Source organism: Mus caroli, chromosome 12 (genome assembly GCF_900094665.2).
Source record: "Mus caroli chromosome 12, CAROLI_EIJ_v1.1, whole genome shotgun sequence".
Lineage (NCBI taxonomy): Eukaryota > Metazoa > Chordata > Mammalia > Rodentia > Muridae > Mus > Mus caroli.
Window position 1 is genome coordinate 85,975,552 of NC_034581.1, and position 14,060 is coordinate 85,989,611.

Genomic DNA, 14,060 nt, shown 5'->3' on the forward strand with positions numbered 1-14,060 from the left:
GGGCCTAGCAAACACAGAAGTGGATGCCCACAGTCATCTATTGGATGGATCACAGGGCCCCCAATGGGGGAGCTAGAGAAAGTAACCAAGAAGCTAAAGGGATCTGCAACCCTATAGGTGGAACAATATGAACTACCCAGTACCCCCCGGAGCTCATGTCTCTAGCTGCATAAGTATCAGAAGATGACCTAGTTGACCATCAGTGGAAAGAAAGGCCCTTTGGTTGGGCAAACTTTATATGCCCCAGTACAGGGGATCACCAAGGCCAAAAAGTGGGAGTGGGTGGGTGGGTGGGGGAGCAGATGGGGGACTTTTGGGATAGCATTGGAAATATAAATGAAATAAATACCTAATCAAAAATAAATAAAAAAAACAGGCAACCCAAATTATTTACATCATCAAAATAGTTGTGAATTATCTCAAAAGAAGGAAACTTTTTAATTCTGTCAAGACAACTGTTAACTTATTCATGGTGGGCACTGAAATCCTTTTGCTACTGATTGCCAATGAAACAATTGTCAAACCCAGGTTTAAAAGCCACTATTTTATCCATGAATAAATAAAAGAAGGAAAGAATTAAATGTAGGGAATGAAAAAATATAGAAAAAAATGAAACCAGAATATTGTCTCAGTCAAAGCAGAGATATCCAGGTATTTAATAAGGGCCATTGAGAAGCCATTTCAGAAACTATACTAGTTGATGTATTTATAGTGAAGGTCTAAATGTATCTCTTCTCGATTCTTATGTTGGAGTCTAGTCACACAAAGTGACTGAATTAGAAAGTGGGGCTTTCTCTGGATGATCATTTCTTCAGTCTTAGCTCTGAACTTTGTCTCTGTAACTCCTTCTATGGGTATTTTGTTCCCCCTTCTAAGAAGGGACAAAGTATCCACACTTTGGTCTTCCTTCTTGAGATTCATGAGTTTTGCAAATTGTATCTTGGATATTCTAAGTTTCTGGGCTAATATCTGCTTATCAGTGAGTGCATAGCATGTGTGTTCTTTTATGATTGGGTTATCTCACTCAGGATGATATCCTCCAGATCCATCCATTTGTCTAAGAATTTCATAAATTCATTGTTTTTAATAGCTGAGTAGTACTCCATTATATAAATGTACCACATTTTCTGTATCCATTCCTCTGTTGAGGGGCATCTGGGTTCTTCCCAGCTTCTGGCTATTATAAATAAGGCTGCTATGAACATAGTGGAGCATGTGTCCTTATTAGAAGTTGGAACATCTTCTGGGTATATGCCCAGGATTGCTATTGCTGGATCTTCCGGTAGTACTATGTCCAATTTTCTAAGGAACTGCCAAACTGATTTCCAGAGTGGTTGTACCAGCTTGCAATCCCCCCAGCAATGGAGGAGTGTTCCTCTTTCCCCACATTCTTATCAGCATCTGCTGTCATCTGAATTTTTTTAAATTTTTTTAATTAGGTATTTTCTTCATTTACATTTCAAATGCTATCCCCAAAGTCCCCCAGAGCCCCCACCCCCACCCCCCTACCCACTCACTCCCACTTCTTGGCCCTGGCATTCCCCTGTATTGAGGCATATAAAGTTTTCTAGACCAAGGGGCCTCTCTTCCCTGCCATTCTGACTGGTGTGAGGTAGAATCTTAGGGTTGTTTTGATTTGCATTTCACTGATGATTAAGGATGTTGAAATTTTTTTTTAGGTGCTTCTCAGCCATTCGGTATTCCTCAGTTGAGAATTCTTTGTTTAGCTCTGTACCCCATGGGATCTATTCCATAAAGAACCACCAAACCCAGACACTATTGCATACACCAACAAGATTTTGCTGACAGGACCCTGATATAGCTGTCTCCTGTGAGGTTATGCCAGTGCCTGGCCAATATAGAAGTGAATGCTGACCGTCATCTATTGGAGGGAACACTGGGTCCCCAGTGAAGGAGCTAGAGAAAGTACCCAAGGAGTTAAAGGGGTCTGCAGCCCTATAGGAGGAACAACAATATGAACTAACCAGAGCTCATGTCTCTAGCTGCATATGTAACAGAGGATGGTCTAGTTGGCCATCAATGGGAGGAGAGGCCCTTGGTCTTGTGAAGATTCTATGCCCCAGTATAGGGGAATACCAGGGCCAGGAAGTGGGAGTGGGTGGGTTGGGGATCAGGGGGAAGGGGGAGTGAAGTGTATAGGAGATTTTTGGAGAGGAAACTAGGAAAGGGGATAACTTTTGAAATGTAAATGAAGAAAACATCTAAGGAGAAAAAAAGTGGGGCTTTGGAGGATATTGACACCATGGAAACTCCATTTTCATGAACCGAATTTCACTTGTTATAAGACAGACCAACATCTAAAATTTAAAAAGACTGAAAAAATAATAATAGAATGGTTATATCAATGAAGATGAGAAGCAAGCAGGACATACAAGTACTGATGGCAGAGAGTGAACTGAAATAATCACTTTGGACACAAGTTTGAGAGAAGACCCTACGATGAATATATATTTACTCTATGATTTAGCCAAACTATATCTGGGAATAAATTCAATAGTAATATATCTGTATGATAACTCAAAATGACTGGTTATAAAAAGTCACCTCACAATTACAATGAAATAGACATTTCCTAAGTGTTCATTAACAGTGGATTGGCTCAGTCCACTGTATCATATTTGAGCAATAAAATATACACAATGAAACTGAATTATGTATAATTATATGCAACAATATGGATGGCTGGTGAGCAAATGGCATGAAAAAGTCAGATCCAAGAGTATATATCCAGCTGCTTTATTACATACAGTAACGTGTAAAAAGTAAAAGCAATGGATGCTTCATCTGAGGTGGAATTCAGGGCAGCAGTGACCCACAGCAAAGAGCAACAGAAAGAGGAATGATAGATTCTTCCTGTACAGGTGATTCTCAGTTTCTTGATGATAATGTTGATTATGAAGAGTAAGTATGGTTTGTGAAAAACACACCAAGATATATAATTATTACCTATACACTTACTTCTTTACTCTCTTAATATGTGTTCATCTCTGTAAGTGTTTGTGTATTTGTACCTGTCTATGCTGGCCCAGAGGCTAAAGGAGGGCATCACATTTTTCTCTATGATTCTTCATCTATTTCTTTGAGTCAAGGTCTCTCCCTGAACTTAGGGCTCTTGTTTTCTTGACTAGACTACAAACTAAAGAGCCACAATACCCTCCCCCTTTTGCTCTAACTCAGAGGTGGGGATGACTGACAGGTATGTGTGATGACATCAGGTTTGCTACATGGATAATGGCATCTTAACTTCTATCGTCACAATTACATAGCAAGTACTCTTGACTGATGAGCCATCTCTCTAACCCTGTCATCTGTACATTATTAAAACTAGACTTTACTTTTAGTTCATGGAAAGAAAATCCATCTCAAGTAGACAAATTTCCCATTATATATATATATATATATATATATATATATATATATATATATATATTCTATTTTCAACAACCCTAACCAGAACAGCATATTTTTTACAAGTGACAAACTTACATTGACACATAATTGTCTACCAAGACCCATTTATTCTAGCATTTGCTTTAGTTTTGTGTGCTCCAAGAATTTGACTAGACATATAATAGGATATGCTCAGTACTATAATAGTGTTTTTTAAAAAGGAAAAAAGAAAACATTTCCAGTGCCCTAGAAGGCCTTTTCCAAGTAACTCCTCTGCTCCCTCTAAATCCTGACTTAATGTTTTGCATTTTCAAGAGTGGTGAAGGAGTGTTCCTCTTTCTCCACATCCTTGCCAGCATCTGCTGTCACCTGAATTTTTGATCTTAGCCATTCTGACTGGTGTGAGGTGGAATCTCAGGGTTGTTTTGAGTTGCATTTCCCTGATGATTAAGGATGTTGAACATTTTTTCAGGTGCTTCTCTGCCATTCGGTATTCCTCAGGTGAGAATTCTTTGTTCAGTTCTGAGCCCCATTTTTAATGGGGTTATTTGATTTTTTGGAGTCTACCTTCTTGAGTTCTTTATATATATTGGATATTAGTCCCCTATCTGATTTAGGATAGGGAAAGATCCTTTCCCAATCTGTTGGTGGTCTGGGTGGGTAAGGAAGTTGGGGGGAGGGTATGGGGGACTTTTGGGATAGCATTGGAAATGTAATTGAGGAAAATACGTAATAAAAAGTTATTAAAATATAGAAGAGTGTTGAAGTGTTAGGACCGTATAGTACATATAACTTTCTCAAGCTGGTTTTCTTTACTTGGTAATATACATTGATGTCTTCTCTCTGTGCCTTTTAGTGTTATTTACCATTTACTTACTTGTTGGTTGGTTTGTTGGTGTGTTTGTTTTGTGTGTGCATGTATGGAGGTGCAGATGCCACAGTGTAAATGGGGGAGTCAGAGAACAACTATCAGTAGTGTACTGCTCTGTTCTTCTCTTTCACCATATGGGTCCCAGCCATTGAACTCAGGACATCAGGTGTGGTAGCAAGCACCTTCACCTGCTGGGGCATCTCACCAGCCCCCTTCTATATCTTTTTTTGTTTGTTTTTTTAGTTTGGTAGCTCACTTCTTTTAACATTACATTATATTAAATTATTTTGGTTTCAATTCATCAAGTTAGTTAAACTTATCTTGGCTGGCTGTGACTTTCTACTTCTGAACGAAAACTGCTGTGTGGATGCAATCATGAGCATGTTTGTGTATGCACACAAATGTTCACCTTTGGAGTTAAATATGATTGTGACTGCTGTGTCATCTCAAAAGAATGTATTTAGTTTTCTAAGAAACAGTCAAACTGACTTTCAAAGTGACTATAGTTGCCTTGTGTTTCCACCAACTGTGAATGACAGTTACTGCTCTTTAACACACTCACGAGCCTTTGGTTTAGCCTTGGTTTTGCACATTGGAATTATTGTGAAGTAGCACCTTATTTTAGCTTGCATTTCCTTGCTGGTATATGATGGGTTATTTAACATCTAAATACCTTTTTTAATGAGGTGTCCATTAAGGTATTTAGCCCATTTTAAAATTAGGTAAATTGTCTTATTCTTTTAGTTTTAAAATTCTTTACATATTTTAGATAACAATCCTTTGCCAGTAGTCTTCTACAAATATTTTCTTCCAGTCTATGTCTTTGGGCTCTTAGATATAAGCATTTTTCAGTATGTATGTATATATCATATATATGTAAACAACCCATTATATGTAGTTACATTTTTTGTAGGTGTACATATCATAAAGGTTATGATCTAACCAATTTAATATACAGTTCAGTAGCATTCAGTATTTACACACCATCAGGCAACAACCACCACTACCTCGATCCTTCCTAACCCCCCTTCTCCTCCCACTTCTCAGGGGTCCCTAACTGACCAGGCTGGCTATAAGAAGACCTAACTGATGCTAGTTCTTTGTGTATAGTCTCTTTTCAGTTAAAACAATGAATTCATGGCTTAGTCATACAATATTTTGTGTTACAATGTCATAGCCTTTGAAACTGAATGCTCTGCCATTGTGTCCCATTGGTTTTAAGTATCACATAAATTGCTCTTACACCAAAGCCATTGAACCAAATATCAGCCAACTAGCTGATAATTTATGTGACAGTATGAGCAAACTGGCCAAAATTATGTTCACATTACCTCCATAATAATGTTTGGAAGACCTTAAGACGTTATGTGTCTTCTAAAATATCTCCCATCCCCACTTACAACCTATTATATATAACCCTACAAAGAGGGCTTTTTAAATTTTTAAACCCAACGGCTTTTGGGGAATAGTAATATTAAAGCATAAACACTTTGGGGTAGGCTAAATCTCTTATTTTCTTTTATAAGTGGGGCCTCAATGTGAATGGAATGGAACCATTACTGGTATATCTAGCCCCTTGTGTGCACAAACACCAAGTTACTAAAGTAGGACTGCCATCCTCTTCATGATGAGAAAATACAGGCTGAGGCTTGCTGAGCAGATGAAAGCCAGTGAACAACGAGGTGCAGGAAACTGGACTATGTTTCCAGAAGGAAAGCTTTTCCTACATCATGCTTCCTACCCAGAACTATGAACATCACAGGAATGATAGGATAAAAAAAAAAAGAGAGAGATGTGAAAGAAAATGTCTATAAACTTCCCAGGTTTGTTCAAAGCTAGTCTAGATTACCATCAACTCCACCAACTCCTCTGCTTCACTGGAACTGGGTCCCAGTCTGAAATGATAGGAAATACCTTAAAAGTAATTTAAATATTTATCTCATGCTGGAATAAAGCAATCTAAATGAAAGGTTCCCAGAAGAAAAAAAAATAAAGAAACTGACTGCTTTGTAACTACACTGGGTGGGGTGTATCCAAGTACTTTATCTGGGGAGAGCTTTCATCTCCACCTGTCCATTATCAATGGTCTAGATTGATGTCATCTTTCTTGTAGTCAAGAAGAAAAAGATAATGCAAGACTTCTATTTGGCAAATTACCTCAGTGTTTGAATTCTGACTTTCAAGGTTTTGTCTTTTGCGTTTAGTGCTCACTGAGCTAGTCTTTAAGAATATTTCTTGTAAACCAGGGCAGGGGAGAGATCTTAGACCATAAAGTACTTGCCAAGCCAACAGGAGTATCCAAGTTCAGATACCTAGCACCCACCTAAAAGGCCAGGAATGGTATCACAGGCTTGGAATCCCAGCACTTGGGAGACAGAAGTGAATGGAGCTTAGTGGATTGCTGGCTAGCTAGTAATCCCCAGGACCCACTGAGAGACTGTCTTAAAAAGCAAGGAGGACAGATCCTGAGCTATACCAACTATTGACCTCTGTTTCAATACATGTGCTCTCAAACGTACCTGAGTACATGCATGTGTGTGTGCACACATGTGGACAGAGAGAAAGAGAGAGAGAGAGAGAGAGAGAGAGAGAGAGAGAGAGAGAGAGAGAGTCTCAGAAACCAGAGATGCTCAGTATTCAAGATACTTCAAGTACTATAATATTCTCTTTGAGCTTTCTTTCCCCAGGTGAAATAAACTCAATTTCTTCTCTGCTATCTTCTAAAATAAAATTTTCTCTGAATTTAATAAGAAATGTCAGAACTCAGAAAAAGACCATTTATCTGAGGCCCTACAGTGTGAAGTTATGATTTATAATTGTCAAGTACACCTGCCAATATCAAGCATAAACATGGAAGTAGTAGTGTGTGTTTAGTAGATATTAAATTGAAATGTCTTCAACTAGTCAGTGAAAGGTGGCCTGTATCTGTGATCCCAGAACATGGAAGACTGAGAGAGGTGGATTCTCACAAGTCTGAGGTCAACTTGGACTAGAGAATGAGACCATGTCTCAAAATTAGTCAATTAATTAGTAATAACCTACACTAATTCTTGTTAAAATATGGAAAGACTTAGTTATATTATCCAGATCTCAGATGCTCAAAGTCCACTACCACAGAACTCTAATTTTACAGACTGAATGACTTGGAAGAGAAGTATAGACAAAAGGGGAAGAGAAAAAAACATATGAAATTTGATTAACATAGACTCTATTGGGGGACTAATATGAAACACATGCTAAAATCATTAGGAATAACAAGCCTGGAAAACAGTCATATGCCTTTTAGATAATATTTCAGAGGTGATCTCATGCTTTGCAGTGCTATTGATACAGAATTTGCATTGCACAGTTCACTCGTGTGAAGCCTATAATTTAGAAGATCTTAGTAGACTTACAGAATTGTGCAATCATCACCATTGTCTAATTTCTGAACATTTTATCACGGCACAAGGCAACTTCATCCACTCAGCAGGTGCTGCCATTCTCTCCTCCCAGCCCCAGGAAATCCCTAATCTGATTTCATGTTTTGGTTGTTCAGTTCATCCTGAACATTTCATATCAATGGAATTCAGAATGTTTTCTGACAGGCTTCTTTGTAATAAAGGTTTTACATTTGAAGTTCATCTGTGCTGTGACATTTCTCTTTGCGTTTCTAAGATTTATTTTATTTCTCTTTTTCTGCATGTGTGCATGTACTTGGTGTGTGTTGTATGTGCAGTGTGAGTACAGATGTTCACGGAGGCCAAAACTGGTTATCCGATCCCCTGAGCTGGAATCACAGGCAGCTGTGTGCTGCCCAACAAGGGTGTTGAAAAACAAGCTCCAGCCCTCCACAATAACAGAAAATATTCAAAACCACTGAGCCATCTCACCAATACTTTCTTTATGAATTTCACCAAATTGCACTCCTTTATTTTGCTACATTATAATTAGTTTTTCATTCATGTACTAGTAAATATTTAGGTTGTTTCTCTCCTTTTGCTTAATATAAATAATACTGACATGAAAACTTGTGTGTGTGTGTTTGTGTGAAATGTTCATTTGTGCGTGTGTGTGTGTGTGTGTGTGTGTGCCATGCAATATTTAAAATGAAATTTGGGGACCCTATGATAATTCTATGCTTAACCTTTTGAGCAACTGAAACTCTTCACTAGAATGTCTGAGAGTGTTACAAACCAAGCAAAGTGTGAGTTCGGACGTACTCTTGTGCTCACTAGCAACTGTGTCTGTCTCTTCTATTATAGCCGTTCACTTAGTGTGAAGTAGAATTTCATTGTGGTTTTCACTTATATTTCCCCTAATGACGAGTGGTGCTAAGCATCTTTTCATGTGGTTTTTCATCATTTCCAGATTCCTTTGAAGAGCTGCCTATTCAGATCCTCTGCCAAGTTTTTGACTGGGCTGCTTGTTGAGTTGTAAGAGTTCTTCTTATACCCGGCATTAGAGTTCTTATCCTGTTAAATGACGGCTGAATACTCCCTCCCATTCTGCGGTCACCTTTTTGTTGGTTCCCTTTCAGCATAAAAGCCTGAACTGATGCTAAAGTTTAATTTACCCATGTTCTGGTTTGTTATGATGCTTTCAACGTGATTCCTAAGAAGCCATAGCCAACCCAATGCCACAGAGGTTTACACGTGTTTTACTTTTACGCTTGAGTCTGCTATCACTTATTTTTATGATGTATATCACATTATATATGTGTTTAAATCTGCATTTTCACATGAATATCAAGTTATACATGAATCATTTATTTTAAAATGATTATTTTTTTTCTCCATTGAATCAACTTGCTTTCTCTGTCAAAATTAAATGAACAACAGAACAACACACTGCAATGGTTTTCTAGACGCTTAATTCTATTACTTTGATCTATATACAATTATCCTGTGTCAGTACCATTCTGGCTTGATTATTACTGCTCAGTAGTGGGTTTAAAATAAGGGAAAATGAGGCTTGTAAGCACATATATCTTTCTCAAGATTGTTTTAGCTAGTATAGGGCTCTGACATTTTCATATGAATTTTAGGATCAGCTTGTCAGTTTCCTAAGATAAAGCCAGATTTGATCTTTATGTTACATTTGTTGACCATGTAAGAGTTTATCTAGAATATTTCTTCCATAATGTAAAATAACTACAGTTATATAATTATTCAACAGATAGCTAGTTATTTCTAGACTTGAAGAGAAGTTGATGACATAATTGCATAAGTAGTCAATAACAGATGTATAGACACTATTCATAAAAGCAATTAACTGTCAAATGTAGGTATAGAATAAAACAGTTAGGATTTTTAAAAATGTTATTTATCAATGGAAAAATTAGTTAGGCCCTCCCTGAGTATTAATGATATAAAGATTTAACTAGCTCTAAATATAAAAATATAATTGAAGAACAAATTCATATGCTTTTAATTTAATCTCTACAAAATATAAGCTCATGTCAACTACTTGAAGTTCAGCTTTTCTATTATTGGATTATGTGTGATATAATAACAAAACTCCCTCAAATAGGACAATGAGCACATAATAATCTAGAATTACAAAGCCAATTCCCTCAAAAATGCTATGTCAAGATTATTCTTACTGTGTGTGGCCATTTCAATGTATTAAAAAATTACTGAAAATAACTGTAAGAGAACAATAGCAGCTGTGAACTCTGCAGAATCTGTCTCTTTTCTGTGTCTCTTTGAAAAATAAGTCATATGTTGCCTTTGTTGTGGTCTAGTACTCTACAATAGAGCAATCAAGTAATATTAGACCACACAATAGCTCAAGAAAATCTATCCCCCATTCTGCAACTTTCAAAAGCATTTTCTTTGGGGATAAATAAATATGCTACAGTACTTGACCAAGTCATCTATCCTTAATAAAGGGTCCAATTAATTGTGAGCTAGCCCTTGCTAGAGGAATGTTTCAATTCCACTTGAAAAGAAAAAGAAATGCTTTATTGAATAATCCTCTGGTTTATGTTTTATTTACTAAATATTTATATATTGGTTGCCAGAGGATCTTTAGCAGTGATTGTCCTTTGTAATGTAAATAGTCACTTAATGATCTTACCAAAAGCAACAAGTACTATAAATTGAAAAGCTTAAAGGGAACTTCCCTACAACCCCTTTAGATATGCCATAAATGTTTAAATTATGGTCATTGTGCTCAGTAAAGACATTTTTACAAAACGCTAATTATTATCTGTTATATTTTTTCAGTTAAGAATGTTTGTTGTGTTAGCAAGATTTACAGAAGGTCATATTTTTGGTCTAGAAGCAGTTAAGTATAAAACAGCAACGATAATCCTCAATGCTATGAAAAAAAGCATTGGAAAAGATGGGGTGATTGTTTCCTTCCCAATTCAGCTCACATTTCCTAATTTTGGGGCACACTGGAAATTCAAGCCAAATGGAGAGAATGAGTATTTTGATGTTCTTTATCCAATAAATGTTTCAGTAGTCCTCTGACAGCTTACTCTGTGAGCTGAAACTTAAGTTGATGTGCAAATTGAATTTAAAAACTGAAGCTTAGAATCTAATATATCCATGCTGCTCATAATACAAATACTTGGTTTTGGGAAAAGATGAATTTACCAATATATAAATGGTTGTGTCTTAACAAACTGGAATGTTGTTATCCTCTTAATACTTAAATGATGGCAATTTTTTAAAATTATTTTAGTTTCCTGCATTAGTTTGTCAACTCTAATTGTTACTATGAATACTCAAATCATATACTATCTTATCTGATTATTTGCATTGAAAACATGAATTAAAACACCTGAAAACTTCCTTGACTGTTACAAATTACTGTGTAGTGAACGAGAGTAAATAAACATTTATCAAGGACCATCTTTTCTTACACATACTGTAGAACTAGCTGGATTCTTGCTGAGAGCAACTGAGTGTCAAGAATCAAGCACACTACCATCACAATGGGAGTTAATTTCAACACATGACTTAGAAGTGGCACTAGAATTTATATAGCATTATCTACACCAAAACATTGGTAAAGTAACATTTTATTGAAATTTTTAAAGGGAAGATAAAGGATTTAAATTACAATTTTCTACCACAAATTTTCTTTTACCAGTTTCCATCAGATACACCTTTTCTAACTCATTACCTTTTACTCTCTACCATGGCAAGCTACCCAACTTAGCTGACATTTTCTCTACCCAGCTTTCCCAGAACCTTCTTTTCCTTGCCCATATTAAATAGCTGAAGATTTCAGATTGCCTTAGGACCATGTATCAGTTACTTACATATGCAAACCAAATACTCGACTCAAACAAGAGGGGAACATTTCACTTTGGCTCATCGACTCAGAGGTTTCACTCCACAGTGGCAGGGGAGGCATGGTCGCATTAATGATCCTAATGGCATATGATAGAGGTAATTCTAGTCACAGCAGACCAGGACACAGAAAAAGAGGGACCAAAACCAGGATCTATGCTAGTGTCCCAATGGCTGTCTGCTAGGGATGTCTTCAGTCAGCTCCTATTTTCTAAAGGCTCCACAGCCTCCCAACATGGCACCACCATCTGGATAGCAAAAGTTAAGTCAGGAATCAGAGAGGAGTCACATTTCACATTTATACAATTACAGATGGTTCCTGGTATCCAAACCTCATTTTTGGAAAAATGAAACTTTCTTATTTATAAGATCTACCTACTATGAAAAACAAAGAAAATGTAATGGTAGTCTTTGAATAAACTTGGCAAACCAGACTCATTGCTCATGAAAAATAACAATGGTTGCTAGTACTACCTGTCTGTTTATGCTATGCCTGCCTGTCTCTATGGCAACACTAGTCATTTCTACCTTAGTCTGAGCATCACCCTTCACTTCAAGCCTTGACCCTCTGGTCTGACTTGGAATTGACTCTGTTTCTGAAAAAAAAAAAAAAATCCAGCAACAATTGGTACAACTCTATTTATTTGGCATTTGTATGCACTTGGCAGTATATTGTGTACTTTACAAATAATCACATTTTATTTAAACCTCCAAGTCTTAGAAGTGAACAGTGTTTTCCACATCTACTTCTTGGCTTCCTTCCCCTTGTCACAACAAAAGGGTTCTCAGCTCAGTGTTCACATCCTCATGGTAGGAGAGTGCAGTGTGCTCTCCCAAGAGTCAGGAATGTGCTGATGAACACCTTTTCTAACTCATTACCTTTTACTCTCTACCATGGCAAGCTACCCAACTTAGCTGACATTTTCTCTACCCAGAGCTCTAAATGGTCTGAGGAGACAAAGGAAGTTGTATGCCATACTGACATCTAATGCATTGTACTTTCCACTGTGGTTACTAACTCCAAATGATGCCACCTGCACAATCTTCATAGAGACCCTGAGGAGCAAATACTGTTTATGATGTCATTTCATCATTGCAAGACTAAGGATCGAACTTACATCCTCACCCATGCTAGGTAAGCACCCTGTCCCCAAGCTATAGCCCCACCTCTGACTTCTTTTTCAAAGAGGAGGAAAATGGGCCCAGCCAGAGAGAAAGCTGTTTTTAAAAAAATCTGCTAACAAATGACCTGCATATGACTTAACTGAGCCCGTATTATCTCCCTCATACACACTTTATGTCATTGGAACAACACCATGGATATTCACTCTGTGCACATTACACACACCTTATGTGTATGTGGTTGCATACATGTAAGTCAGCACTTTAAAACTGAAAAAGCATAATCAATTACAGAGAACTGATTCTGAAATCTATATTCATAATTAAATTTTAGTTTTATCTTTTAAAGTTCATATTTTTGTAAACTTTGGGTTTTCGTGGTATTTAAAAAATGCAATCCTCCAGTCCCCAGAGGTATTGCAGGTGTGGCTGCTGTGTCACGTGTGTGTCAGTAGGTGGCAGAAAGGAGAGACGCTATGTCTCTGCTCAGTGTTCTGACCTATGAACATCTATCTAAAGGATGTTCCTGAAAAAAAAAGCAAGCCTAAAACAACCATGAGTCCAGTGCCTTTCAGGCCTGAGAACACACTGAGCCTGAAGATGACCCTTGCAAGGAGACACTCAGGAAGGGAAGGAGAGGAGTGAACCCTAGTTAACCAGACCAGTGCCAAAGGGCATGGACAGAGAGCTGGCCTGAGATGGCCATCAGTGCAGCACCATGCAGGCCTTGATGAGCAGACCGTGCCTGAGATCATTCCTGCCTGGCACCATAAAGTGGAAGCAGGGCATAGTACTCCTGAGTCCAGTCCTAAGATGACCCCAGACACTCAGAGACCCTGGGTTCCACTAGAAGCAACAAGTAAGTGGTGGAGAAATGGAAGAGAAAGAGTAACAGAAGGATGTGTGCACAATGAAGAGAGGCAGACCAGGAGACTTGAGGATAGTAAGGAACAACCTGATGTGAATAGCCAGTGACCCACCTAGCACCATGGGGTCTGGCTTGTGATACCACCAGGAGTCACACCTGGGTCTGTGGCCTAGTAGCAGCAGGGGTCTGTTACTACCGAAACTCAGGCAGATGGCCCTGGAGACATGTTGATATCTGAGGGCTGTGTAGAATTAGCCCCACCCTTCACCTGAGCATCATGGAAAAGCTGGTCCTAGGGGCATGAAAGCAGGAGGGCTAACCCTGCCCCTAGTCCCCTATAGAACTCAGGAGAGTGGATCGTGCACATTGCAGGAGCTGCTGGTGAGCCAGGCTCAAGGATGAGAGTGTGGGAGAGCTGGTCCCATTCTCTCTTCTTCTTCTTCTCCTCCTCCTCCTCCTCCTCCTCCTCCTCCTCCTTCTTCTTCTTCTTCTTCTTCTTCTT

At 38.1% G+C, this 14,060-nt stretch overlaps 1 protein-coding gene and 1 non-coding gene across 2 annotated transcripts in view; one reads left to right on the forward strand and one right to left on the reverse strand.

Moving 5' to 3' along the window:
- Dio2 (iodothyronine deiodinase 2) overlaps nucleotides 1-14,060 on the reverse strand; it is a 228,277-nt gene that overhangs the window by 74,623 nt on the left and 139,594 nt on the right.
- On the forward strand, nucleotides 13,092-13,220 carry LOC115032874. The gene has a single exon (XR_003838530.1). It is a non-coding gene; the product is annotated as a small nucleolar RNA SNORA17 (small nucleolar RNA).